Source organism: Furipterus horrens, unplaced genomic scaffold, assembly GCF_987537825.1.
Source record: "Furipterus horrens unplaced genomic scaffold, mFurHor1.1.pri manual_scaffold_6, whole genome shotgun sequence".
NCBI lineage: Eukaryota > Metazoa > Chordata > Mammalia > Chiroptera > Furipteridae > Furipterus > Furipterus horrens.
Window position 1 is genome coordinate 170,888,843 of NW_028327176.1, and position 27,984 is coordinate 170,916,826.

The 27,984-nt window shown below is 38.6% G+C and overlaps 1 protein-coding gene and 1 long non-coding RNA gene across 3 annotated transcripts in view; one reads left to right on the forward strand and one right to left on the reverse strand.

The window, feature by feature from the left end:
• Positions 1-27,984, forward strand: part of PDE7B (phosphodiesterase 7B) — a 288,623-nt gene that overhangs the window by 183,219 nt on the left and 77,420 nt on the right. The gene's annotated exons all lie outside the window — the stretch shown is intronic.
• LOC150007824 (uncharacterized) lies at positions 10,448-27,196 on the reverse strand. The gene is made up of 3 exons (XR_016511847.1): positions 27,047-27,196; positions 19,891-19,999; positions 10,448-11,070 (listed from the first exon to the last, which is right to left on the reverse strand). It is a non-coding gene; the product is annotated as an uncharacterized LOC150007824 (long non-coding RNA).

Sequence of the window (27,984 nt, forward strand, 5' to 3'; positions counted from 1 at the left end):
CTCAAACGTACTGCTTTTCATAGAGCTCAGCACTTCGCAGCCGAGCCAGAATGAGGAGTGCTGAGATCCCTGTGGTTGACTGTTTCCCAAGTATTTCAGACCAAGAAGCTCCAGGAATCTCATCAGAAGCCTTGACCCCAGGAGGTTTCTAGTTAGATTTCCAAACCAGAGAGGTTTGGAAAAGATCACGTTGAACCTTCGACCCACTCATGACTTGCCCATCAGTATTTTCGGGTTTAGGCACTCACCTAAGAGTACTGACTCCTTTCACTATAGCTACATAGTTAATGTGCCATTTGCACTGTAAGAAACTTGGCTGGAGACAGGCAATATGGTTCAATTTAACAACCTAATAAATATATTGAAAATAACCAATGAAAACAAAATTACAGAGACTGTCTTGTAACTGAGCTGCCATGGTCTCTGCAGCCAACCTCAACCTTCACCTCAGCATTGCTCAAAGTCTGGAATCACTAAAGTGTCCAAAATGTTGGACACGAGGAAAAATAAAATATATAAAAGTTGAATTTCAAAATATTGGGAATTTTTTTTTAAGTGCTAAAGAAAAGAAGAAAGACATACTTCATCCCACTATAATCGCTGAAACACCAAGAAATGATACTTCTCTGGGCTTCAGTTTCCTCATTTAAAAATTTGTGTTCAGAGTACATCATTTAATATTTTAGGAATTTAACGAGATGAGCCTATGACAGCACCTTATAAGGTGCACAGCACAGTAAGAACTAAAATGGATGTTAGTGTCTTTCTTTGGTTTCCGCTGACATTTTACATTAATTTAGTCATTGAACAAATATTTATTGAACAGCCATATTTATTATTGCCATATTTATTATAAAATGTGGCAAGCATTTTAATTAGTGGTGAATTTACCTTGGTAAATATTACAGATATAGTTCCTGCCCTTGTGGAGACTACAACCTAATGGGGAAAACAGAAAATAAATAAGGAGGGAGGGAAGGAGGGTGGGAGGAAATCAGGGAGGGTACGGATAGACATACACTTCATCAGTGCAGTGAAGGAATAAAACAAGTTTCATCAATAGGAAAGAGTGGTGAGGGCATCTGATCAGATAGGTGCTTGAATTTTGTTTCCTCATTTTTCTATTGATCTTATGAAAGAAAAAAAAACTTTTGGTAACTGTATTTTACTTTAATCCGTTTCATAATAAGTTTTACAGTGCCACATTACTCTTTGAAAAGACTATGACCCTTGTAAGACAGAGAGTATTTTAGACAGAGGCTATACCACTGAAGACTTCTCTGAACCTGGATAGTCTGGCTAACTTTTATCTTGTCATTAAATTTCTTTTTCTGAAAAAGGTCACAGGAGAGGTTTTGACAGAGTGATGCTGTTGATATTTAGAATCCTGACTCTCTTGACCCTTTTTAATCGAGCTGTAGACCAGCATGTATGATGGAAACTGGCCTGGTTGCCATGACGGATAATGTCTTGACAACAGACAGGGGTCAGGTGTCCATTTTGGATCTTTCAGGCTTGTCAGCAGCTCTTGAAAAAGCTGGTCATGTGGTTTTTATTGGCTCACCTGTACTCCGGTTAGGAACAGCTAAGAGTCACTCAGCGCGCCCTTCTCTTTTTGGAGAAGCACCAGCACGTAATGTTGCTTGTGGCTGGTCGGCTCTGAGAACACGGTTGGTTCTTGCGTCGTTTGGCCCATTCTCCTGGTTAAAGTGTGTTGATGGAATATCTGAGGTGGCAATGTCAGCAGGGGTGACTGCACTTAAATCTGCCTTCTGTTTCACAGTCCAGGTCACGGTTGCCCCATTTCTGTACCACAGTATCACACAACTAAGGCCACAGCCAAGGCCCTGCAACTGAATGACTTAAGGCAAGTCCACTATGTGCCAGGCACTGAGCTACGTTGTAGGGCAACGTATATTAAAGACACCCTCCTTTTTGTGTAGAAAATGTGATTAGGTTAAATAAAGTGAAATTTTTCTTTCCCAAGTCACAAAATGAAGGGCAACTGTATTAATTTTCTAGGGCTGCCATAACAAAGGACCACAGACTAGGTGGCTTAAGCCAGAGGAGTTTATTTTCTCACAGTTCTGGAGGCTGCACGTCCAAGATCAAGATGTCAGTAGAAGTGGTTTTCTCTGAGGCCTCTCTCCTTGGCTTATAGATAACCGTCTTCTCCCTGTAGCTCCACATGGTCTTCCCTCTGAGCCTATCTGTGTCCAAATTTTCTCTTCTTATAAGACACCAATCATATTGGATAAGGGCCCACCCTGTTGTCCACACTTTAACTTAAATTACCTTGTTAAGACCCTATCTCCAAACATAGTCACATGCTGAGTGGGGGTTAAGAATTTAGCATATGCACTTAGGGGTTGGGGTGGGATATAATTTAGCCTATGGAGCACCTTGATAGCCATATATAGTATAAATCTAGAACCATATCACCACAGAGTATGAGAGGATAAGTGGCTATGGGTGATGATAATTTGTACCTTCCCTGCTGAGAATCTCAACATACTTTATAAAACTTGTTATGAGGGCAATATGAAAATAAAGAATAAAAATGAAATTTCACCTAAGTCCCATATCTGAACCAAATGAAAAATTTTAGTTCCTACAGCTTCTTGTTGGGAATTAAATCTAATTCTTTGTTGGAGAATTCATTCCCACGCCATTCCTATAACAGAAAGGAATTTGGGGAAACTACATTTTTCTCCTTTACATGAGATCATTCAGTTGTTAACTCTGATAAAGGAAAGGTTCTGAAACAACTTCACAAGATCAAAGACTGGCCAACAGTTTTCATTAATTAATAAAGTGTTTTCAAGCCCCAGTCTCACTTGTGTCTTTAACTCTTTCTCTCCTGAGTACTTTTCTTTAGCCATAATAGTGTATTTTAGACTCTTTTAAACCTGAATTGTTCAAAACTATAAAGGAGAAAAGGAATCAGAAAAGCATCTTGGTGTTCTCAGACAGCTGTAATATCACATAATTTATTACTGATGTACTGGAATTACAAAGAGTCAGAAAGCTTTAAGAGAATAGATATAAACAAAGGAAGAAAGAGAAAAGGAAAAAATAGAGAATTCAACACAGAGGGAAGGAAAAAGAATGTCGAGGAGGACAGTGACAAATAACAACAGGAAGGAGGTCTACAAGCAGCATGAACAAGATAAGAGCAATCTCACACCTGTTGTGCTGGACAATATTAATGTGTTCTGCCATTTTTTGGACACAAAGAATACTAAGCAAACTTTTAAAAATGGTATGCAATAAAACAAACATAAACATAGTACCCAGTGTGGCTCAGCTGTGAAATATTAAAACTATAATAATAGATACTATTTAACCCAAAGAGGAATGATAGGGAATGAAGATGTGGGAGTGAGGGAGGGGACAAAAGAAGATTATGTAAGAGTGCTAATTCCTAATCCTCTCTAGATGTGTAAAACTGAAAATTAAGATATAGCAATATAAATGTTATTTAAAATATGGAGGAAAATACTATAAAAAAATGTGAAACTGTTAAAAATAACTAGCAATGGGGTATGTGATTGGGGACTGGGGTGGTGCTTTTGGGTATTGTAAGCTTCATGGTATTAGTTGACTTTTTAAACTGTGTATGCTACTACTTATATAAAATTTAAAATAAATTTAACATACTGGGTTAATTGGCCCACATGAAATGAGTATCTCAGTGTGTATTTTTAAATGAAGAAGGACTTTAATGAATATTAATCTTCAAGGCTTTTCATAAATCTTTCAAAAAGCGGAATTTTATAAATGTAAATACAATTATTGTACTGTATGATATTCCTACAGTTATGCTTGTGAAAGCTGTTTCATCAGTCCTGGATTTTTTTATTTTTCAAATATCTGGCTTATTTTGTTGTTTATTGGAAAGCTGAGCTACTTGATAATGCACATGAATGTGTTTGGAGGTCTCGTCTGTTTTCCATGATTACTTGAAATCCTATGGAGTCATCCATTGCTAATTCAAACCTGGGCAGACTTCATGATTCTAATCTCATGCCAGGGTGAACTGAGGTTAGCTATTGGATAGAATGTTCAGTTCAGTTGAATGTGAGCCTACTGCCAAGCTACATGTGAGCTGAGTGCTCCAGGGTGCCAGGTGATAAATTGAGGAAAGAGAGATCACATGAGAATGATGTTTTTGCACAGGCACATGGTCCTCTTCTGCAAGAATATTAAGCAGAGTTGCAGGTCAAGTACAAAGAGAATATGGCTTTGCACTATAAAAGGCAGCCTTCAAAGACTAACTCATTTGGGGGGAGCGGAGGACCTAAGCCAATGAGAGCTGAATGTAAGCTACTTGTCTTTGGATAAGTGTTTAATGGATAACTGTATTCTTGGAGTGCCTTTCCAACATTTAGCTAAGCATTCATCCTCACAACATATCTGAGTTAAGAAAAATGGATGAGTGGCCACCTGAACACTTTGATAAACAGACATTGCCCCTTTCCCACCTTCTCCTGCAAGATCCATTCTACTCCACACCCACTGATCTCCTGAAAAACTCTAATGTTATAGTAATCTTGGATATCCGAGCATCCTTGTTCCAGATGAGTGATGACACCATAAGGGTGCCTCAGAATGCCAAGGATGATAAAACACTTTAAATACCCTTAAAGAAGTACTGGTATCTAAAGACAACAAAGGAAAAACAATTCCTTTGGATTCTTTTGTTAGCAAAAGACACATGCAACTTCGTGTGTAACTTCCAAATGTGCTTCTTTGGGACAGTATAGATTATATCATAAGAGGTAGCTGAATTTATGTTTAAAAAGTACATATACACTTTAAACTAAATAATGTTGTAAGATGTATGCTATACACTCTCATAAAAGAGTCTTATAATTTTTAAAAACCTATACATGTTTATTACAAATTTAAAAAAAAGAACAGAAAAATACAAAGTAAAAAGTAGCTTAAATCCTGTTGCCCAGGGAAAAGCTATTTTGTTAATACCTTTCCAGACATCTCTGTATAGACATACATGTAATATTATGTGAATGGGATCATGCCCTTCGTAGTGTCATCTAACTTGTAAACTTATATACTCTTAATAAGTAGATAAATTGTCATCAGGCATAGCAGTACCCTGGTGTTGTTTTCGGTCTTTAAAAACCATTTATCTGTATGTTCCATATGTTTGTTTTAAACACTAAGACCCAGTCTTGAAAAATGTGCTGTCCAATACAGTAGTCAATAACCGTGTGTGACTATTTAAATTTAAATTAATGAAAATTGGGTAAAATTAAAAATTTAGTTTCTGAATTTTACTAAGTGCATTTCAAAGACTCAGTAGCCACATATGGCTGGTGGCTGCACTATTGCACAAGGCAGAAGAGTTTCATTTTTGCAGAAAGTTCTCTTGGACTTTCTATATTGGAAGAAGAGGTTCTTCAAGTTCTTCAGACACAGACCACTTAAGGGCTGGGGTTTTATTTATACACCTGAATTTTCCAAGCACTTTGACTTTTGACTCTTGCCAACTTAATTTAGAGTTAAACCCCAACTTTAGAAGCCAGAAGTCACAACTCAGCAATCAACCATTTGGGCGAGGTAAAAAGAAAGACTTTTTCACTATTTCCAATGATTTCTCAAAGATCATGGCTTCCGGCTGTTCTAGTGACACTGTTTGTAACATTCAGTTCCATTGAGACATCATGGTTCTTGCTCACTCAGAATGAGTGTGAGATTTTGAGGGTAGGTGCTCCCTGGCATATTCGGTTCCATTCTACTTCAGTGTGGGAAAATCACTCCAAATATCAGACTATAAATAAAACGAGGACAATTAATGAGGAGTAGGGTCTGGGAACTGGCTCCAAACCAACCAACCACCTGCAGTTCCTCTAGATCATATGCTACAATGATGAGAAAAGGAATGGGAAAAAAAGTGTGTTCAATATCATGTTGTCAAGCTGAGAAAATAACCCCTCCCCCCTTTTTGGTCCCTGTGTCTCTAGAGAACATAATACAAAATTAAATTCGAGGCTTGTCCCAATAATTTGAGATCAACTTTCTAGTTTTCAGAATTTATGCTCAGTCTGAGGAAACACCTAAAGTTACATGCTCTCCAATCTCATACAAAACACCTCCCCCACCCCACCATTTAAATCTCTGGAGGCTGAAAGTTTGGCAATCAGAATGAACTTTCTCACAGAAGATTTCTTATCTTTCCTCTTTCCACTTAAATTTTAACTTCTTGAAAATAGCCTTCAGGGTTTCCTTTCAACATGTCTTCCCCCAGTCCTAGTAGGAGTATAGAAATATGAGAAGAAAATAACAGCATCAAAAGAAATGTCCAATTTCTATAAGCTCCCAAAGTGGGTCAGTTTGGGGTCTGTAGGAGCCTTGCAGCCATTTGATATGAACTGTCTTATCTCTGCTTATGAGCCATTTTTTATCCACTGGATACCCATTTGATGTAAAGTTCTTTCTCAATTCTGAGGAACAGCATTTGGAAGGACTATTGTCTTGACCTATTCATTTATTCATTCCTTTGCTTAGTAAACATTTATTGAGCTGCTTCTATGTACTAGGGAAAGAGCCAAGTGTTATTTTTGCAAACATTAATAACAAATGGTTCCTGTCCTTAAGAAGCTCTATGCAGAATGAGAAGCAAGATGTGATGAATGTTGGGAGGAAGAGCTACACAGAGGAGAGGTACCCATTGCAAAATGCGTGAGAGAGATGTGGTCTGAGAAAGCTTCCTCCAGGAAGTGCTACTTGAACCAAGTCTTAAAGGAGAGCTACAAATCAGCCACACAACAAAGGTGGGTAGGAATATCCCAGCATAAGAGAAGGGCAAATCAGTTGCTGACGTTGGTACAATAAATCAGGCAGGCAATGAAGGCTGGAGAATTATGCAGGGTCAGAAGATGAGAGGCTCTCTCTTTCATTCTAAGGTGACATAAAGCCATTGAAAGATTTTAACCATGGCAATGGCTAGAGAGATTCATAATTTCAGAGAGATTAATTTGGCATATTTGCAGGGGATGGACTAAAGGGGGACATACATGAGAAAAGAGAGAGAGATGCCAAATAGATGGTGACTACAGGGTTTCAACTGAGAAATTACTGATTAATCCAAGGGAGTACTGAAGATCTAGAAAGTACTCAATGAGATGAATTCAGTAAATATTGGGATATAATATTTTGAGGCTCTAATAACCGGTTAGATAAATGTAAGGGAGCCAAAGGGTTTAAAAGACAATTGAGCAATTAAAAATAAACTAGCCTTTTAAGATTTATTTTGAGAAAGGGGTGGTTATTATCAAAGCATCTATCCTGACCTCTGAAATATGAAATATGTGAAACAATCCTAAAACAGGAAAAGAATGAAGAGCACCTTTGGGCTGGCTTATGGACCTCACAGCTGATTCTCATTATCATAGAAAAGCTTGCCTCTCAGATTAGTGTTCTATTTTCTAGACTTCAATGACTATCTAGAAAATAAGCTAAAAATCTAAAACATCATTTGCTATGTGGAATATTTTGAATTTTGGCATCAACCTAAAAAGACCCTTCTGGTCATTAGGTCAACAATGTTTACTGAGATTTATTCTGTGCTAAGTATTGCAAGTACAAGAAGAGATGACCCTCTATTCAGATTGCACTTTATCCCATTTTTATTTGCATATCTATGCATTCTTTTATTGTTTGCTTATATCTAGTTATTATCTTCATAAAGTAGAGCAGTGGTCCTCAAAGTGTTTCATGAATAAGAATCATTTGGAGAGCTTGTTAAACTAGTTTTCTGGGCCTTCATCCCAGAGATAATGATTCAGTAGGTCAGTTGGGTTAGGACCCATGAATTTGCATTCCTAGCAATAGTATAGTTGCTGCCAATATTTCTGGTCTGAAGGCCAGACTCTGAGAACTACTAGTTTACAGCTTTGCATGAACGTAACGCTGATCTGTTAAGCAATGTAAGGTTCTTTCCTGTGGTCCTAAAGCACCCACAACATGGAATTGACGTCAATGGGAATTATACAGGCAACAAAGGTGTCACACTGAGACCTTAAGTGTTTATGACCAAGCCCTCACTACCTAGCTCTGGCCTCCTGTTTTCCAGCTGTATTTCCCATCGGGCATTGCTGTTGCTATGGGTCTGTGTGTTGCTGCAGTTACAGCTCCTGATAAGGTCAAACAGTCCCAGAGGGAGAGACTCGAGAAATGGGAGCAAACTTTCTTTTGTCTGAACTTCTGTTATCCTATCTGAACTGAAAAGTCAGAGATTAATAAGCTGATCCCCTCATCACCTTGAGAAGGTGGAGAGATTTGCCGAATATTACCAGACCCTGGAAAGGCTGTGATGGTCAGCTCAGGGCCAGTCATGCAGTTAGCCTGGACCACAAAAAAGATAAATGGGTAAGAACCTGTCTCTCATGGTGAACATAAATGGCTTGTTACATACCTCAGCTATAAATTTGTTTTCTTATGAACAATTTCAAATTGTGGGTTCTTTCTAGGTGATGTTAAGCCCTTTCTGTTTATTTATAATATAATATTCAGGAGTTCTTCCAGTCTTTGCCTTCAGGTGTGTATTTTTAGTCTCACATTCAGGAAAATCAAGAGGGAAATTATTGAGTAATTCAGGTGTCAAGTGAAGAGAGCAACAGGAATGAAAAGAAGGGAGAAATTTAAAGAATCGTATAAAGCAAATGGTAAAAGACTTGGCTTCTTCAACAGGGAGTAGAAGAGGTAGTTGAAATTCACTCCAGGGTTTCCAACTCTTTGGACCAGTAGAAGGATGGCATTGGTTACATAAATATAGAGATAGAAGCAGGATTGGCTTAGGAAGTGTTGAGTTTTGTTTTGCACATCCAGGTGATCATAAGGCAGCAAAGTGAGTGTTTTGAAACAGTTGGAAATCCATGACTGGAGTTCAGATGAGAAGAGTGGCTTGAAGGATAGCATCAGGGCATCTCTACTTAGAAGTGAAAACTAAATCCCTGTCAGTGATAAGTTCACTGAGAGAGGGTCCATGAATGAATAGTCAGAAGCTTGAGGACTGAACCCTAACAGTCCTTCCAGAAGGGTTCCAAGTAAGTTCTTGGATTTGATACTTTTGTGTATTTTCAGTTAGTGTTTTGGTTGAAATGAAAATAGTATTTCTGGAACACAGTATAGGATCACCATTGAAGACATACCCCATGTGCCTGAGGGCGTGCATATATCTGCTTGCATATATGCCCACCTGTATAGAAAATATGACTTAATTTGCATGGTATAGAAGTTGAACTTGGAGCATTTTTAGTCCTCTCAGAAAGGCATAAGAAAATAGTCTGAAATGGCAAGCTAACTACTATTAAAATGTCTGTAACTTTTCTCCCTTTTTTCCATATCATTCATGCCATGTGATACTGACGTGGGATACTTTCCAGCCACATTTGAAAAGCCTCCCCTGAAGTCAGAAACCCAATGGTTTGGAAGAGAGATTTCAAATAACTCAAAATATACAGTGTAAACACACTAGCCTTTTAGTATGAAGTATACTAAATTAAAGAAACCAGATGCTTTGGTTGGCTTGGAACAGCTGGATTATGATTGGCTCTCCTTCACTAACCATTTTCTTTGGAGCCTCCTCACCGCCTTCTCCTTTCTTCCTCCTTCCCCTTTTCCCCTCTTTTACTCTCTCCTCCCCCCTCCCTCATGCTCTATCTGGTTTTTGTTTTGAAACAGCCATAAGCTCATCAGATACAGCAGACACAGCTCCCAAATAGCAAATGGTTTCTGAAAATAGAGTTGTTAATTTAAATTGTTTGCCTGTACTCACAAAAATGTGCTTACTGGAAACCTGGTGTGAGAGTCTGAATCACACCTTCAATCATAGTTCTTCATGTGAAGGACTTTTCTATGCAATAATTTTATTTGACTTAAAAACTAAATATAAAAATATTCCTCTTTCAGAACTACTAACTGGGGCATTTTATAGGGTTTTAAGAAATCATTTAGATCTATACATTTCCAAATTATTTTTTCATATAAAATCATGAAGTCTCACAACCATCTGCAAAAGGGGTCCAAACCCAAATATCCAAGTTCTTTTAAAGTTAGATGAAACTTCAGTGAAATGGAGTGATTTTCCCTGACACAGAAGTGTTTACTGGCCAAATCTATGCTGTCTCAAATCAATTGATACTGTGAGGAATTATTCAGTTAATGTGGATTAAAATCTACTTGCATCTGTAGTATCTAGACAATTGTACCAGAAATGTATTTTCATCTTGAACTTTAGGGATAGCCTCTCAAGAAGGAACAGAAAGAAGGAAAGGGGAAAAAAAACAGGGAAGAAAAATTTCACACAGACTGAAAGCAGTCAAGACAGATCAATACTATGACCTCATTGGCCAATAAACCATATATTTGGGGGCAATTTCATGTTTCTGTGATGTAAGATAAATACCAGTAGACTCTGACAGAAACATTAATTATGACTTAGTTAATGAACATTTTATAAGTATAAGGTGTGCTATAGGTAGTAGGTGTAAAAAGTAACTGCTAGACACCACCTCACAACTGTGAAACACTATTGCATTTCAAACAGATAAGGGAATCTTGTTGTAGGCCAGGTCATCTAAAATGTTTAAGTGTTTATGTTCTCCCTTTAGGGAGAAATTTCTTTTTTGCTTTAATAAATAAATCAAAGCTTAGCAGTGGCACTGGTTCCAAATAAGTATGTGGGGGGAGAGGGTAAAAAGCCAGTCCACAAATTCTCCAGGACTTCTTTTTTTCTACAAAGCACCCATCACCACCACCCTTTCTCTTCACCCACTTTCCCCTCCTGGGTCTCAGCTCTGGGCCATGGCTGGCCCTATGGCTTGATTCTGGCACTTGCAGTAAAGCCGGGTGGAATGGGCAGGGCACATCCTGGAGATGAATGTTCCGGTGTTTTTCCCACCCCAGTTGAGTCTGACAATAAATCTTTTCCTAAGATGTATTCTTACATTAGACACATTTTAGAGCGGTAACTGATGCACCAAAGATAGACGACTTTTCTGTTGGTTAGTCTTTTGTTTTGCAGTCTGTCTTAGCTTCCCAGTTCTGAAACAGGAAACAAAAAATAGTTTTAGCACTCTTTTGTGCCGTTTCACTCACTTCTCAGAAGCAGGAGAGAAAAAAAAAAAAAGAGTTCTTCTTTTCATAGAAACTACATATACAGAATGAGTCAGGAAATTGTTTTTGTATGTGTGTGTCTCGACTTTGAATACTTAGGCCAAAAGTGCTGTCCTGGTACTAGTTTGTTTTGAAATTTATGGGGATTTGTAAAAAGCAAAGAGAAAAGCTTCTGAGCTGGTAGCCCAGTTTGTCTTGCTTTTGTAATGCGCTGGGAGGCTGGTTGTTCAAAGAAATAGCTCCCTTCCTGGCTGAGTTTTGGCTGATTGAATCAGTTAACATCTCCAGGCAGATTTGGAAATCTTGACTTTCACCAGTAGGATACTGACTATCCAGGGGATGCGGCAGTAAAAGGCAAAGAGTTGAAGCAAAATAGTGGAAAGAAAAGTCAATATTAAAAAGTAAAAAGAATTTATGAAGCTCTCACTCCTTTCCGAGAACAGCTCGTTGGATTTACTGCGTGTCCTTTCCCCACCTGAATCCCTGGCTTCACGGTACTCCATCTCACTGGGCGACATTGAGATGACAGGGGGTGATTGAGCTGTAGAGGCCACGCTATGAACTCAGCACTATTTCATATTTCCTGCCACCTTCGGGTGATTATTAAGCTCTCAGCTTTGTGAGTTTTTTGGATGACTCGTCCTCAGAATGTTTGCCCATCGCACCCTTACAGTTTAGCTTTATCGGCCAAGTTTTACACTCTTCTGCCAGGCCATGCTTGCTTCTTTCTTACATGGGTATTTTTAACATTTGTCTAGCTGATAGTTATTCTGCATCACTTACTAATAGGCCCCAGTGCAATGCATCTTTGTCAAAAGAGAAATTTTCCCATTATTTTGTTTTGTATGTTCAGCGCGTGAATCTGGGTGACTAGAGATATATCTCCCGTGCTTTGGGAATATTGTAGTTCAATGCACTAGTGTGAATACTAGCCTGTCCCTTTCTTTGACATCTATTCTTATGTTAGTATTCCATTCCAGGTTTCATATGATACTACTAATGCTTTCAGTATCCTACTTCACTTCTTAAAGGCTTTTAAATATTCCCATATGCTTTCTGCTTTTTTTCCTTCACTCTCCTTCTTTTATTCCATCTTGGCCCCATGTGGAAGCTTTTCAAAAAGGCAGATATTAAAATATTGGTATATGTGGGAATCCAGCTTCCTTTTTTCCCCGACCATCACATCTACAGTCATCTACAAAACCTCGACACCAGTCTGACTATGAGTGCGCATTTCAGCCTAGGGTGTTTTCATTGCATTGACAAAGGATTAAAGACGCTGATATTTTACTCAGAATTAAAAACCATAAAAAGGAAAGTACTGGTATTAGAGACACTCAGTAACAGCTTGAGAATGTCAGCAGCTAAAGCTGTGAGCAAACAGCGCCAAGGTGGATGGAGCAGCTCCTTGGGAAGAATATTGAGAAGCCAGCTGTTATTCCCATTGGCACGGGAATGTACCAATCACCACCCAAACTGCAGGGAGCCTGGGCCAGATTCTTGGGGAAAGAGCGTCTTCACATGCCAACTAGAAAAGGGCCTCTTGTTTTTATGTGTCAAAATTATATCCATGGTTCCTTAGGTACTTTTCTCTCTTTAACCTCCCATTCTCCCTTCATAGGTTGGAATGAGAAAGAAAGGATATTGAGGAGGGAAACATTTCTCTCTCATTTTACATTGTTCTAACAAATAATTTTATAATTTAAATGTGGATTATATCATGGTTGGGCATCTTCTGTTGATTAACGATGCAGACATAGACAAATACAAGTGAATTTCACAGGGTGACTAATGCAGCATCCCATATGGGTCTGTCCATTTTCTCAAGCTCCCTAACTGGGAACCAGAAATTTTGGCTTACAAAAAACAGTACTTCACAATTTCCCTAAGAGAAATTTTTACCTCCAAGTGTAGAGAGAAAATACATTTTCTTCTAAGTTTGTTTACCACAAAGTAGGAAGAGCAAAAGACATCTTCCCCCAGGATTTATTCTGACTTGGAATTTAAGTCAATTCTGTCAAAGTGAGGCCTGGTTAACTGTCACTCTGGCTGAATGTAAACAGTTTTTTCAGATCCTCAAGCATCAACTTAGACAATTTGAAAGCAGTAATTTCATGTCCCTACTTTTCAATGTCTACGGCAGGCAATGCTTCCTAATTAAACAGCACAGTCTTCACCAAAAGGGAGTATGAAAGAGTCCTGTTGATGTATACCTATTCCTAGCTTGAGGGCAATTTGTTCTCATATGCTTGTTTAGAGATTATAATGCAATGTAGACATGTAGCAAGCAGAGTGATGTTTTACATCTGAAATTGGTAAATCTTTTGCTCTTAGAACTATGCCATAAATTTAAGTAAATAAATCAGCAAAATGACGAGTCTTTCCATGGTTTCAACAAGTCCATCTTGATGGGAGACGCCTTTCTCAAAATTGCATACAGAAGAGCTGACAATCGGTGGCAATTCTTTGAGGCAAGCTCTGCCAGGGCAAGTATTCCAGTGCCCACAAGCCAATGTAGGTCTGACTTCTTTTACCAGGAAGCAAGGAGGCTGCTAAGGAGCATTCCTAAAAATTAGAATAGCACTAGGAACAGGTGGAGATAAATATAGTAAAGACTCAGGGCAGGAGAGGAAGGCCTGGGTTTCTAATGTGTTATAGCCCATGCCATACATGTGCCATATATGTTATAACATGTTATTACTGGTGGTGAGAGAGAGAGAGAGAAAAGGCTGCTCCATAATGTGGGAGGGAAGCAGTCTGACCCTTTTTAGAGAAACATAACAGACAACTTCATTGACATTAGGAGAAAAAAACAGAAATTGGTTCAAAAATTCACAAACACTAATTGAGAGTAAGCTGGGTGTCCACAGCTCAGGGAGGGCAGAGGCCATGTGAGGAGAAAGGCAGCATAATGCAGGACCACATTATCAAAAATGTCTTAACGCAAAGTGGGATTAAAAGCCAAGTGAACAAAAGTCCATACATTATATGATTCTGTTTATGTGAAATGTCCAGAATAGGAAACTCTTTGGAGACAGAATGTAGATTAGTTGGCAGTTTAGGGCCCAGCAGGGTAGAGATGGAAGCCTAGAAGGGTTATAACTAAAAGGTGTTGGATTTCTTTCTGAGGCGATGAAAATACCTTCAAGTTGACTGTGGTGACGTTCCGCACATGTCTGTGAATGTGCGAAAAACTAATGAATTATACATTTCAAATGACTGTGTTGTGTTGTATGTAAATTATCTCTCAATAAAGCTGTTATTTAAAAACTGTAAGATAATAAAAAATTTCTTTGGTAAAGAAAAGCCAAGTAAATGGAAGGAACAATAAATACTCCAAGAATGGGGTCTTCTTCCTCAGGCCCCCAACTCCCAGCCTCACCTTTTCCATCTACCACAGAACAAGCAGAAGGAGCCGTGAAATATTCTTACTAACCTAGAAACAATGAAACAGAACTAAAACTCTTCAGAAAACACAGGTGCCTCACTTTCTACCACATTTGAAGCCCACTTAATTGTGAGGCTTGATGAATCCCAGTTCAGTCCTAGGAGAATTGCAAGTTTGTGAATTATTGTTCAGCTTCTTTTCCAGACAAAAGAGCTTTACTTAATAACAAATGAACTCTTGGATAGGAAGAGTAGACATTTAAGCTGTCTGAGTCCCTCTCGTAAATAACAAAAAAGATTGGCACCAGGTTGGTCTTACCAGAGACTACAGCATTTACAAAGTTCTTCTATTTGAATTTATTTCAAGCAGTCAATAAATAAATGGTTCCATGCTATTAAAAATGGAGAAAAGAGAAGACTACAAACATGTGCTTCTACCTCCTGCAATTTGGTCCATTTCCTCAGCTCCCGTCTCAGAGAAAGATGCAATTGTTCACTTGATGACCCTGGTACCTAGCATATTTTCTTTGGGACCATTTTTTGAATATTATTTTTGTATAAAGCCAAGTAAATGAATGGGGAAGTTGAAAAACATAATCAGAATGTTATATTGACACCGTTGTAGATTTTCCGAATGCCGAAAAACAAGAAATGAATGGAAATGAGTTTACCAAAGTGAACATTTTATGCATCTTTATATAGGGCATATTCCCAAGTAGAAAAAAAAATGTACTTGGGTAAAATAAAATAACAAAATAGTTATTGAACATTTTAAATTTATGACATATTTGTCACATTTATGTAGAACTCTTACCCTCAAAGACTTGCATTCTAAACATTTACTTATTTGCATGTGTCTTTTTCTCTCTTCCTTATTTTCTGCCTCTGGTGCTCCAAAGTCTCTTTTAGCTATTAAGAGTTAACAGGTATTCTGCCCAACCACCAGCATATAATCCCCACTGCAACAATTCATCAGTCCAAACTCTCTTATCTTAGTGATATATACAGTGATAATTAGCAATTGCGCAGGTTGTCTGAGATACTCTAAGACACCAAATGAGAATTTTAAACTAACCCAAAGAGTCCTATAATAACGTTAATCTTGAACAACCCAGAAATGACTGTTCATTTTGTATCATCAGAGATAATATATTTCCATCCACAAGGTAATATGGGTCTCTTCATGTAGCTAAGATAAAGTCAGAACATGTGTGGAACATCACGGTTTGGAGAACAAAGCTGTGATGACAGTTATAGAAAAGACCCAGAAATAAGTCCTCAGTAAACTTGGTGATACGTTATTGCTAAAAGTATGCAATAAACCTAAAGTTTCTTGTTTAGAAATTAGGAGAATTGTGCTTCTAGTTTATGGGATCATAGGGATAAGAGATGGCTTCACAGATGCCACATCATAAAACAGGCTTTGTATTTTTTTCAGAATTTGAATTGTGAATTCTATATTCTAAATAATACAAAATGTACCTGTATCTTATTGTGCTCTTAGTCTTGTCAGTAAAGAGTTTTCAATGGCACTACATTGTATTATTTTTGTTATAATTTGCTTTGATATGCAAGTACAGGGTGTTGCTGACAAAGACCTACCTCAGCTCTGATTGCCCAATCCAAGAAAAAAATGTGCCAATTACCCTTCTAAGTTTGAGCCAGGCCTTAAGCAGAGTGCCCTGACTTTTTCTCAATGACCAAGTTTCTTATTGGGCCCAGAGTCTTTATCTCCCCTTCTCTGGTTCCCACCTCCTACACACACACACACACACACACACACACACACACACACACACACACACACACACACTTCTCTTTCCCCAAACAAAGTACGCCTCCATGTATTTCTCCACTTGCTGCTCTGGTCTTTCTTTTTTGCTGAATTCACACTCCACAATTTTTACTACTTTTTCCTTTTCAAAATGTATATCCAAGTTGATTTGTTCCAAAAAGCTTCTTCTAACTCACCAAAGCAGTACTAATCCACTCCCCTAACTGAAGTGTCCAAATCCCAATGAGACATACTCAGAAATGGCCAAAGGTGATGCATGTTATAAATATTTGCTTTCTGTACTATTTACTTTTACCTCCTCTCTCCTCTCTACTTTGCTGAACAATTGTGGTTTGGGGTGTATCCTTTCACATGTATGCTCAGTAATAAAGTTCCCATTATCCTACTGATACCCATCAGTGGTTCTCAACAATCCTCCCCAATGAAATCACTGCGAATCTTTGTAAAAATACCCAAGCCCAGACTCATTCCAGACCTATTAAATCAAGAATATCAGATTGAAAACAACTGATCTTAGATAGTTGTAAAGCAGAGTAGAATGTTAATCTAATTTCATTTTCCTTTCAATCCTTGGATGAAGAGGGAAAATCCAGACCCGTCTGGAAATATAGTGGAAAAAATAAGAGATCATGTCATTCTGAATCACAACTAGAAGATTAAATGTGAGCAAGAGTTTATCTTTTTCCAGGACATTATCATGTCAGTCCAGAGAAATTAAAACATTTCCTCTAAATGATGGTCCCCTTCCTGTACTCTTAAGTTTCCATGGCCCACATTCCACCCTACCCAGCCCCTTCTAATGAGTCTATTGATTCTATGGCCTCAAACATATGATTAGCTATGTTTGAGGATTGTTTTCAGGTAAGGTCATCTTCATTCTATTGATCAGAGTTTCCCAACCAATGTCCCATGAATGGGTTTTCAGTGTGTTGAGACATTGGTTCCCTTCAACCCCCGGGGTAGCCAGGCAGGCCTGGGACAACCAAGATTCCAGTTCAAAATACTCTGGCCTGGAGTAACCAGATATATTTAGCCCAACAGGAAACAAATGTTATTTTCAATGTGTGTTATGAAGTGAAAAAGTGGGAAAGTCCTGGAAAAATGAAGATGATAGAATCTTGAGTGTTTGAAATGATAAGCAATACAAAGCATAAGTTTGTGCTCAGTATAGGAGAAATTATAGAGTACACATAAATCAATCAGTTACAATAATACTTAGAGGAGTAAAGCAATAAGCAGCATACTAGGCGTGAAAAACTAAGCAAATTGTACTAAAAGAATTTGTCCTGATATCACCTGGTAGCATAAAAATTATTGTCATTATGTTATATTGCTCACAGTGATAGTAATACTTAATATAATAATAATGTGTAATGGACTTATAATTTGTACTCAGTGAACATTGAGAAGGAAGATTATTATTTATTTACCATGTCCAAAATAATTATTGCAATACATTTGGATCAATTTTTAAGTTCCAGTTCTCAGACTGAAGTCATGTAATTGGGTTTGGACATGAAGAACTACGTCCTTGGGTTTAATTATTACAAGAGGCAAATGGTATAGTACAATTTACTAAAAAGGGAATTCTGGACTGGGGAAACTTTAATTTCAGAAAGTGAGATATTTATGTTGACATCAAAATAGATTCTTAAAGGCGATAGGCCTTGATAAGGACAAAACTCAAAAGGACAAATTTATTATAGGATGTATTAATTCAGGCCTTATTTTTTCAATGATGGTTAAGACACATTTTTGGACTTCAGGGTTTGTAGATAAGAAACACAGAAATTACATTATATTATATTAAGATCACAAAACATCTCAGTAGTCAAAAATAGAGAGGTTCACCTAGAGAAGCCAATGAAAGTACACAAAAAGTTCTCTGATAGGTTCAAATATTTTAAAAATATTAATACATGACTAAAGACAGAGGAGGGTTCATGATGTGAACCAGTAATAAAGAGTATTTTTAAAGGATTTATTAAAATGCTCTTTAAAGAACAAGGATGGGAAAGGACGATCCCATGGTCTAAACATTACAAGCAGCAGAAGATTAAGAGAAGGCAGTAAATGCTCAGTATCCATTTTTTTGTCTTTTTTTCTTGTCAAAAAGAAAAAAAAAGAATTTAAAAGAAGAGCTACAGCTTTGTTTTTAAAAAGGTTCAGTGTGGAGGATTAGAATGAAAGCCAAAGAAAGTAAAAAAACAAACAAAATAAAAATAAGGGCAATTTTGCAAAAATTCAAGTTTCTGGGTCTAGTGAGTTATAATCCCAACTATTTGCAGATATGTTTGCTAAACTCCTGTCAATAACTCTGGTATAATTGTGGAGGACAAGAGTGTCAGAAAACTAGAAAAAGGCAAAAGTTGTCTGGATTTTATTTGGTTAAAAAAACATCAAATGACCTCTGTTTATAAAGTAGTTCCTCTTCAGTTGATTTATGATGGTTGTGCAGACAAACATGGGAGGTGGGTATTCAGAACACAGTGGAGTTCTGAATGGTCCAGGGGACCCTATCATGAGTGAGGGCCAGTCACAGAAGTGCAGGTTTCAGGGACTGTTTCTATTATTACCAATGCATCTTCAGTTTTATATTTTATCTGCTTCCTAAATAGTCCTATTCCACATCAATATCCTGCAAAGTCTTTCCTCCAAGTATGTATCCTGCAAAAACCAGTTTATTGATTTTACAGATAAAATTAAATACTCCAAAATGCACCTCTCCCCAAAATACATGTCTTTGTATCTTCTGTACTCATAAAATTGATGTTAACTTGGAGAATAAAGTAACCATATGGCCATGTGCCATGATCCATTTTCTGTCTTCTCTGTGAAGCCAGGAGAATACTTACTGTGGCTTAGCACCCTTCCTAGAGAGGGGCCTGCACACTCAGGCACTAAGAGAGTGCATACCCTGCTGAGTGATAAAACCACCTGTAGGGAAGTGGGGGCAGGGGGTCGCACAGTAACAGGCCTTGGTGACTGACTAGACTTACCATAACTAGTACGCAAGGCAGGACCTGGGTTATAGGAAAGATGCCACGTTCATTTTGGGATCTAGTAAATATATGAAGTTTCCCAACACTCTATTCTCAACAAAGAAGTGAGCGAGACCCTTTAAAACCTTTGGTCAGATCATGTCACTCTCTCATTGAAAACTTTCTATGACTCCCTGTTTCCCTCTAAATCCTTAAACTATCCACTACTTCCCTCCATTGCCACCATTTGTCATCTCTCTGTCCTTATCTCTCCCACTTGCTCCACACTCTCTCTGTTCCAGCATGATGGCCTCCCTGCTGTTTCTAGAATGTACCCACCTGTTCTTGTGGTCCTGTGCTTGTTGTTCCCTGAGCCTCAAATGCTCCTCCCAGATGGTCTCTTGGCACCTCCCACATTTCACTCCCATCTGTTGCATGTCACCTTAGCGCGGTCTTTAAGTAAAAGACCCTGTTTTATTTAAACTGCAGTCCCATCCCCAACCAGGCCCACCCAGCCCTTCTTGACACCTTCCCCACTTTATTTCACCCTATAGTACCCACATCATGTTCCTATAGGCAACTTACATGTTGATTTGGTTTCCGGTCTCTCTCCCCACTAGAATCAGAGCCTCACGGAGCAGTCACTTCTTGTCTGTTTTGTTCACTGCTGTATTCCCAGAACCAGGAACAGGGCCTGGAGCATAGTCGATATTCAGACACATATCTGAGTAATAAATGGATAAATATCCAGTTGGTCTGTAGCCCCAAAATGAAATCAAACTGGAACTGTAAACTTAGTAAAATAAGACAAGAATGCAAGGAGTGATGGTACCAGAGAAGAGAAGGTAGAGGACCTCTTTGCTCCCTCCAGTGCTAAGATTTCAACCTATGTATTACACACACACACACACACACACTCATACTCACCCACTTACACAAGTTCTCCGTGTAGAGAAGTATATGCTTAATTATTTTCCCAGAACAGTCACCTTAGAAAATACTTGAGAAACATGTTCTGTGGACAACTGTGTTTGCAAAAGGCTAGATGATCTCACCTTCTTTGATATTCACAGTGAACATTAATATATTGAAGAATCTGAAAAATCCCACATGTATTAGTCAGGGTCCTCCAAATAAACAGCTGACTAATACAGGGATTTTGGTACCAAGACTGGTTCTAGAGGAACAGAATCTTAAAGATGAGTTTTCTGAATAGGTTTCAGGTTTTCTATAATTGACTCTTTAATCTGGTTAGATTTTAAAATGCTAATTACCCTATTCCCCACAGTAAAGAGAGAGCTGACAGTCTATGGTGTGATGTGGCAATAGAGATACACAAAGTATCAACATTGGGTATTCCTAATCAAAAACGTGTAAGAACCCTGCATGTGTTTCCTTTGAACATTTTAGCCAAACTAACAAGTATAATGAGATTGGCTGATGGTTCCTAATGTTGTGGAAGAAATTAGGGAAAGAAAAGTATGAACTGAGGGATTCTCATTTCTATTTCAAGTGCTGCACAAATACCCTCAAAGCTTCTATGTCTGCCATGAAAGAGATTCATTTTCTAGAGCTGCAGAGCTAAAATTTTTGAAAACCAGGCCCAGAATCTCATCCTGCTACTGGCTGAATTACAATACAAATTGAATTCCCAACATGGCAAGGTGTCTACTGTTAAAGTGAGCACACTAACTGGAAGAAATGGGATCCTGAAAACTGGAATGAGAGCACGTAGGAAGTCCCTGATGAAGCTGAGAATACTGAGACCCGAAATTCTGTTGAGCCTTCCTCACCAGTAGAAGCACACTCTTCACCTATCATTAGAAAATACCGCAGACTGGGTGTGTCTTAAACATCAGAAATTTGTTTTCTCACAGTTCTAGAGGTTAGAAACCCAAGATCAAGATATCAACATATTTGGTTTCTTTTGAGGCCTCTCTCCTTGGCTTGCAGATGGCCACTTTCTTGCTGTTTCTTCACATGGTCTTCCTGTCTGCTTGTGCATCCCTGGCATCAATTCATGTGTCCAGATCTTTTCTTCTTATAAAAACACCATCCAGACACAATTAGGACCCACCCTAGCAGCTTCATTTTAGCTTAATCCCTCTTTAGAGGACCTATCTCTAAAGAGAGTTACATTCTGAAGTACTGAAGGTTAGGGCTTCAACATATGAATTTGGGCAGGGGATGGGAATTGGGAAAATACAGTTTAGCTAACAATTTGCAATTTTTTTTAAGTTTAACTTTTTAAACCTCTTATTCCCCAAGAACATTTGGCTACACCCTTAATTCACATATCTAACAACATATCAATAATGTTCCTCACTTTGAATACACGTTAACATTAACCTAAGTTTATATAGCAATATCAATACTATTTATATAATATATAAAGGATAATACAATGTAGAATTTATATCATAGTAGTACATTATATATGTTAATGTTTATATAGCAATATCAGTAAAAATATTCTTGATAATAAAGCTTTATTAAAAAGTGATTGACAAAGCACTTTTACCCATGTGATTTCATTTGATTCCTCCTTTCTTTGAGGTAGACAAGGCAGATATCATTATCCCTACTTAATAAAACAGAAGAAGGAATGAAGCCCAGAATGGAGGTAGTAAATGGCTTCTCAGGCTATTGATTTCTTTACTTGATGAAGCAGTTGTGCTTTGTTGTGTTTTATATTTTTTTTCGTTACCATTTAGTGCCCTTATACCCCCACCCATCATCAGCACACTGTGGTCCATGTCCATGAGTCTATTTTCCTTTTTGCTCAATCCCTCCACTCCCTACCTTCCACCCACATATGTAACATCTACCCTCCCTTAACAATATACCATGGCTCTCACTTCAAGTCCAGACATATTGTAACAGAGACTGTACCATATTAGTTAAGAGCACAAGCTGTGGAGCCAATCACCCTGGTTTCAAATGTGCCTTCATGCTCACCTGCCATGTGATCTTGAAAAAGTTAATTCAACACCTCTTATCTTTCAGGTATATATAGACAGCAGTACTTAGGTCTAAGGGAGTTATTGAGAGGACTACATGAGTTAATTCATGAAAAGTACTTCCAACAATACCAAACACATACTAAGTATTCAATAAATCTTAGTCATTACTGTAGAAATATGAGTATATGGATATAATATAATCAATTCAACCATTTCCCTACTGAGCCCAGTTTTTGCCATCTGTTTCCCTCCTGAAAAACAAATAAAAAATGCACAACACTAAGAGCTTAAAGGAACCCCAAGTGCCATGTTGGCACAAACTCCTGGAATAAAGAACTCCCAAATACTCCTGGCTCTGAGCAGGCTCCAGCAGTGAGTGAGGTGGCCTGATGCTCCTTCTGAGGTCAGCAGACTTGGTGTGGAAGTCTCCTAAGAACAGGCTATCTCGTGGGACTTTGAGTATTTCCTGCCCGTGATCAGCAACATATTTTCTTGCAGTATTTTGGCAGGTTTGTCCTTGTTCCCAGCCAGAATCAGGAAGTTCAGAAGCACATGAAAACAAACAATACATTAAAACGCTTCTCTCAAATTATTCAAAGTTCAAAACACACAAAAATTATTCAGTGATATTGGGACTTGGTTGGTATTTTATCTTGTTAATTATATTTATTCTCATTGATATGACCATCCATATTTTTCCCAAAGAAAAACTTTCTTTGGGCAGTGATTTCCACTAGACTTTTTTTCTTAAAGTGTTAACATATTTAAGTATAGGAAGTGATTAGACAAGGCATCACTATATTTTGCAAAAATGTATGGATATTTATATGACCTGGACTGCTTTATGCTCTGTGCAATATTTAAATTATATTTTATTAGTAATATCATTCTTAGGGATTATGATTGATCAGAAGATCAGCATAATTTTTTCCTAAAAATCCCTTTTCTTCATTTCAGTGACCATAGTTGGATTGATTGGAAGCCAACAGCACTATAAAGTACTACTTTTCAAAAATGTACCTATCACTTAAGATCCATCTAAATATCAGCTCCTTAATAAAACCTTCCCAATTCCCCAGCTCTGCATGATGTCCGAAGGGCTCTGCTTCTATTCCCCACTACAGTTGCTCAACTAAATCCAAAGGACTTTTTTCAATTATTTCACTTACCCTTTCAGCAAGCTCTGTGTGAAAACCATTCCCTCCCTCTTAAATTACTCTCTTCCACGACATAAAGAGTTTCTGGGTTTCCTCCTACTTCCATGGCTGCCCTTTCTCCCTTATAGATTCCTCCTCCAGCAAGACATTGAATGGTTCAGTTGCTCAGGGCAGGAGGCTAGGCCCTATTCACTTCTTCATTTCCTCAGCAACTTCATACATGCTCACAGTTTTATTTGATTTACAAATTTATATCTCCATCTCAGACATTCCCTCAGGGTCCCAGTTCCATTTGCTCAACTGCCTACTTGACATTTTTGCTTTGAAATCTCAATAACACTGAAACTCGTTGTGGCCAAAGTTGAGTGCACACATTTCCCCTCAAAATCTGGTTCTTCTAGATTTTCCTTTTCTGTAATTAGGATAATCAATTATCCAGTTATGCAAGCCAGAAATCTAGAAATTATCCTTGATCCTTCCTTCTCCCTCAGCCCTCATAGGTAATTCCCAACCACAGGTTACTTCTACCTACTAAATGTCTCTAAAATTTGTTCCCTTCTCTACCAGTACCATCACCCATCCCAAGCTACCACCTTTTCTCACCTAGACTATTAGAGTGATCTCCTAGCTAGTCATCCTTGCCCCCCACTCCAATCCATTCTCCATACTACACCCAAAGTTGGTTTTTCAATATGCAAATCTGATAGTGTTATCTTCCCCTTAAAATCACCCAGTGGCTTCCAACGTCTCTTGGAATAAAGTCAAATTCTTTGGCCTGTCCTACAAAACCCTGTTACCTCTCCAACTTAATTTTACTCCATGGTCCAGCACATCCACTTTGTTATCTCGGCTATGATGCACTTGGTCTTGTTGTGGTGCCTTATAGATGCCATCTTCTTACCACAGGACCTTTGGCCTTGCCCCCTGTTGCCTGAATTTCTGTACTCAGGGTGATCATGTAATGTATGATACAACGAGAATACTTTTGAGTGTGAAAGGGACACTATTGCTAATTACACCAGGCAAGACAACAGGCATAAATCAAGGCTTTTCAGGGCAAATTGCTGCTGTATATGTTATTTTTCCAGAAAGCTAACACACTCATCAGATACAAAGGACATCTCTTCCTAACAGAAAGTGATTTCCAAAAAGAATCTTGTTAATTTAAATCATTTGCCTAAATCTACAGAAATTTGCTTACTGGAGACCTGATGTGGGGGTCTAAAGCTCACACCAACCATAGTTCTAAAATATTAAATTATATTAAATTTTAAAATTGAACATTAAGTGATTCTTTTGAAATTTCACTAAGTGGAACATTTTATTTTTAAATCTATTTAATTAGAGTGACATTGGTTACTAAAATTATATAGGTTTCAGGTGCACAATATTAAGAGAAACATTTTAAAGAATTGCCAGGAAGCCATTTGAGATCCAGAAATCTCCAAGTTACTTATCCAAATAAAATGATAAAGCCTCACAATGCTTCTGAGAGAGAGACCCAAACTCAAATATCTCAGTATCATTAAAACTTAGACTCCTTCCAGCTTATATCATATTTACTCATTTCTACAATTTTCTTCTAGATCATTAACTATCTAAGTGTCAAGACATCTTACGGATTTTATGTTTCCCTTTTCCCCATCTACTTTCCAACACTTTGTATAATGTTTTGCATGAGCATTATTTAAATGAACTGAATTAATCTAGGCTCTACTCTGAGCCTGCCCTAGAATTGGCTCCTTTGCTGACCCACTTACCCAAAAGTTCTACCAACCTGCAAGATACCTATGTCTCTAGTAGAGTCTAGACTCCCTGTGGTCTAACCTGCACCATTGGGATCTCATTCATTCCTGAGCCATGGTCCATTGCACCCCTGTCCATTGGGCTCATGATGCTGCTGTGAAGAAGCCCTTGGATACACATTCAGCTTTCCTTGGGACATAAATTTGGTAATCACTTCTGTTAACCCAGGGCTTCCCAGCAGAGAGAGGAGAAACACAGTGTGGGATGATTGAGGAAATAATGAATCACATCATGAGCAATCTTTCCGTCACCATTGTGGAGCCTGGAGACAGTGGCCCAGTACAGCAATGGTTTTGAGAGCAAGGGCTCCTGAGGCCACCTGGCTTCTGACCCCAATTCAGTCACTTATAAGCTCTGTGCACTCCTCAGTGCAATGGGGCTGATCCATGCACCTGCCTCAGGTAGATTTTTGTGAAGACTAAACCAGCTTATACATATACAGTCTTTAAACCAGTTCCTGACTTAGAAATACTCCTAAATAATACCAACTATCATGGGTGGGGGAGGTTGAGGAGAGGCAAGAATCTCAGAAGAACAGTAATAAAATATGAATAATAGTTACTGGTTTTTTGAGTGCCTACAATGTACCAGGCATTGTGTGTGTACCAATATGTGTGTGTGTGTCTGTGATGCATTTATAAAAAAACAACAAACTTTGCTTTGGTAAAATCCTGGCAATAAAAAGCACTATCCCAGAAATAAGTGAGTCATGTACAAGCTTACAGGGCTATTTTCATTACTTAAGGCAGACCCAGATCACATATTCTCTAAAATGGCTCCCCAGATTATTCCCCCTCTTCTCAGTCTTTGTAAGAAGACATGTTCTTTGTGTTAAGTTCTTTGACAGCTTCATAGAATTCTCTTTAGGCATTCCTGCTGCTTCTTGTTCAATATCTTTTTTTATTAGACTCCTGTCTGAGGTGGTTGAAACATTTTTTCTCATTTTTCCTCTGTAAAACCATCAAGCTAAAGAATGTCTAGTCTGAGGTAAAACCTTCCTTACCTGCTTTTAAAAATAAAGGCACTGCTATCTAATATTCACTTTTACAACATTCAAGTCCCAAAATGCACATTTGTTACAAATATTTAATAATTAAAAGCTAAAGTTGCAATGCAGTAGAGTATTGTTTAGAGACTCTGACTTGATGAAATTTCCTATTTCTCTGACTTTAATACAAGGATCAAGGTTTTTGTAAAGAAACGAAAGAAATAACTTTATTTCACATGCACGGAAAAGTTTATTTTGTCTCCTTTGCCAAAACTGTGGTTTCTGGACAACTAACTCCTGGTCTCTCTTCCGACAGGCAAAGCTCTCTCTGGGACAGCCCAGGAATACACAATTAGTGCAAAAGATCAATAGACAGGAAGCCTCCTACTCAGCCAAGTCAGCACGTAGCCCTTAGTGACCGGACAGGCCCAGACTCACTCAAGAAGGTACAGCAGATTTGAACCTCCAGATGAGAAATTTGGTTCTAATCAGCCATCCTGGATCCCATGTGAGCTCATGGCACCGGGAACAGTCATCTCTGCCTGAGTTATCTCTACCGGCTGCCTGTACTATCCCATAAATCTAGGGAGTGATTAAATTGTACAAACTTCCTCCTCTCTGTTAGACTAGATAAACATCTGAGGAGAAATAATTCACTTTTCTAATTGCGCGTAGTCATCTGAAATGTTCAAAGCTGCCGGCTGAGGCCGTGCAGCATGGTGAAAGTTCTTGTCTGAGATTTGGGGATCTGGGTTCTCTCTGCCTTCGTTTTGCGAGTTCGCAGCAGTGACGTGAATTAGTAATGTCTAAGAAGTTCAAAGGGATACCTTTTGTGAGAGTTTCTTCTCTCCTACAATATTTGGGCTGCTCCAGGACTGCATCTTTCTCACACTACCACCAGCTCTTCTTCCTCGTGACACCCCCTCTATCAGTGTCTGTGCCGTGTTCTCTGCGGCCATTAGCATCACCCTCTTCATTTGTCTCGGATGCAATAGGTGCATAGAAGCTACCGCTCTGTCCCTTTCCTCTCCCTCTTCCCCACCCTGAAGTGACCTTGGCACCACAATTGGGACCAAAGTCTGGTTCTTGTCATGTGGCCCATGTTTCAGCCACTGTAAGTTGTCAACACCTTCAGAGTCTCCACACTCTTTGCCAGTTACATAAGAGGCCACATAACGTCTGCCCCCTAGCACAAGCTTTTATTAAACAGAGACAGACCAAGAGGCCAAGTGGGCAAGAGGTCCATCCCGGAACCACGTCCCCTGGGAGGGTGAGTGGCAGTCTCCAGGTCTTGACTCCTGGAGCCAAGATGCTCAGTTCTCTGACTGTGTTTGCAGCCTTAAATACTCAAGGACGACATGTTATGTTTTCAGCCTGAAGGGGCAAACGAGAAGCAGCCCTTTCAAAATAAGAATTCCCCTGCTGTTTGTTTCATTTTGGAACACAATAAGAACAGACTAAGGACACGACTGAGCTGTCAACGCTTCCTACCCTGCTTTCACGGCACCTTTCATTTGCCAGAAAGAACGTTGCTGAAGTTAAACAAGGGCCTAATGAATAGTCAAGATAATTGTTTAGCTTGGATATAAGAACTTAGGTAAATAGATGATTGCCTGAGACCACGGCCAGTAAAAGCAGTTCAGCAGGACGCCACTTGTTCTGTTCTTCGGACATCAGCCAGTGGCCTCTGCTCCTCCGGGGACTGTTGTTACTGAATTATTTCTCTCTTCCCACAAGCATATTGAAGCAATTTAGTATCAGAAGC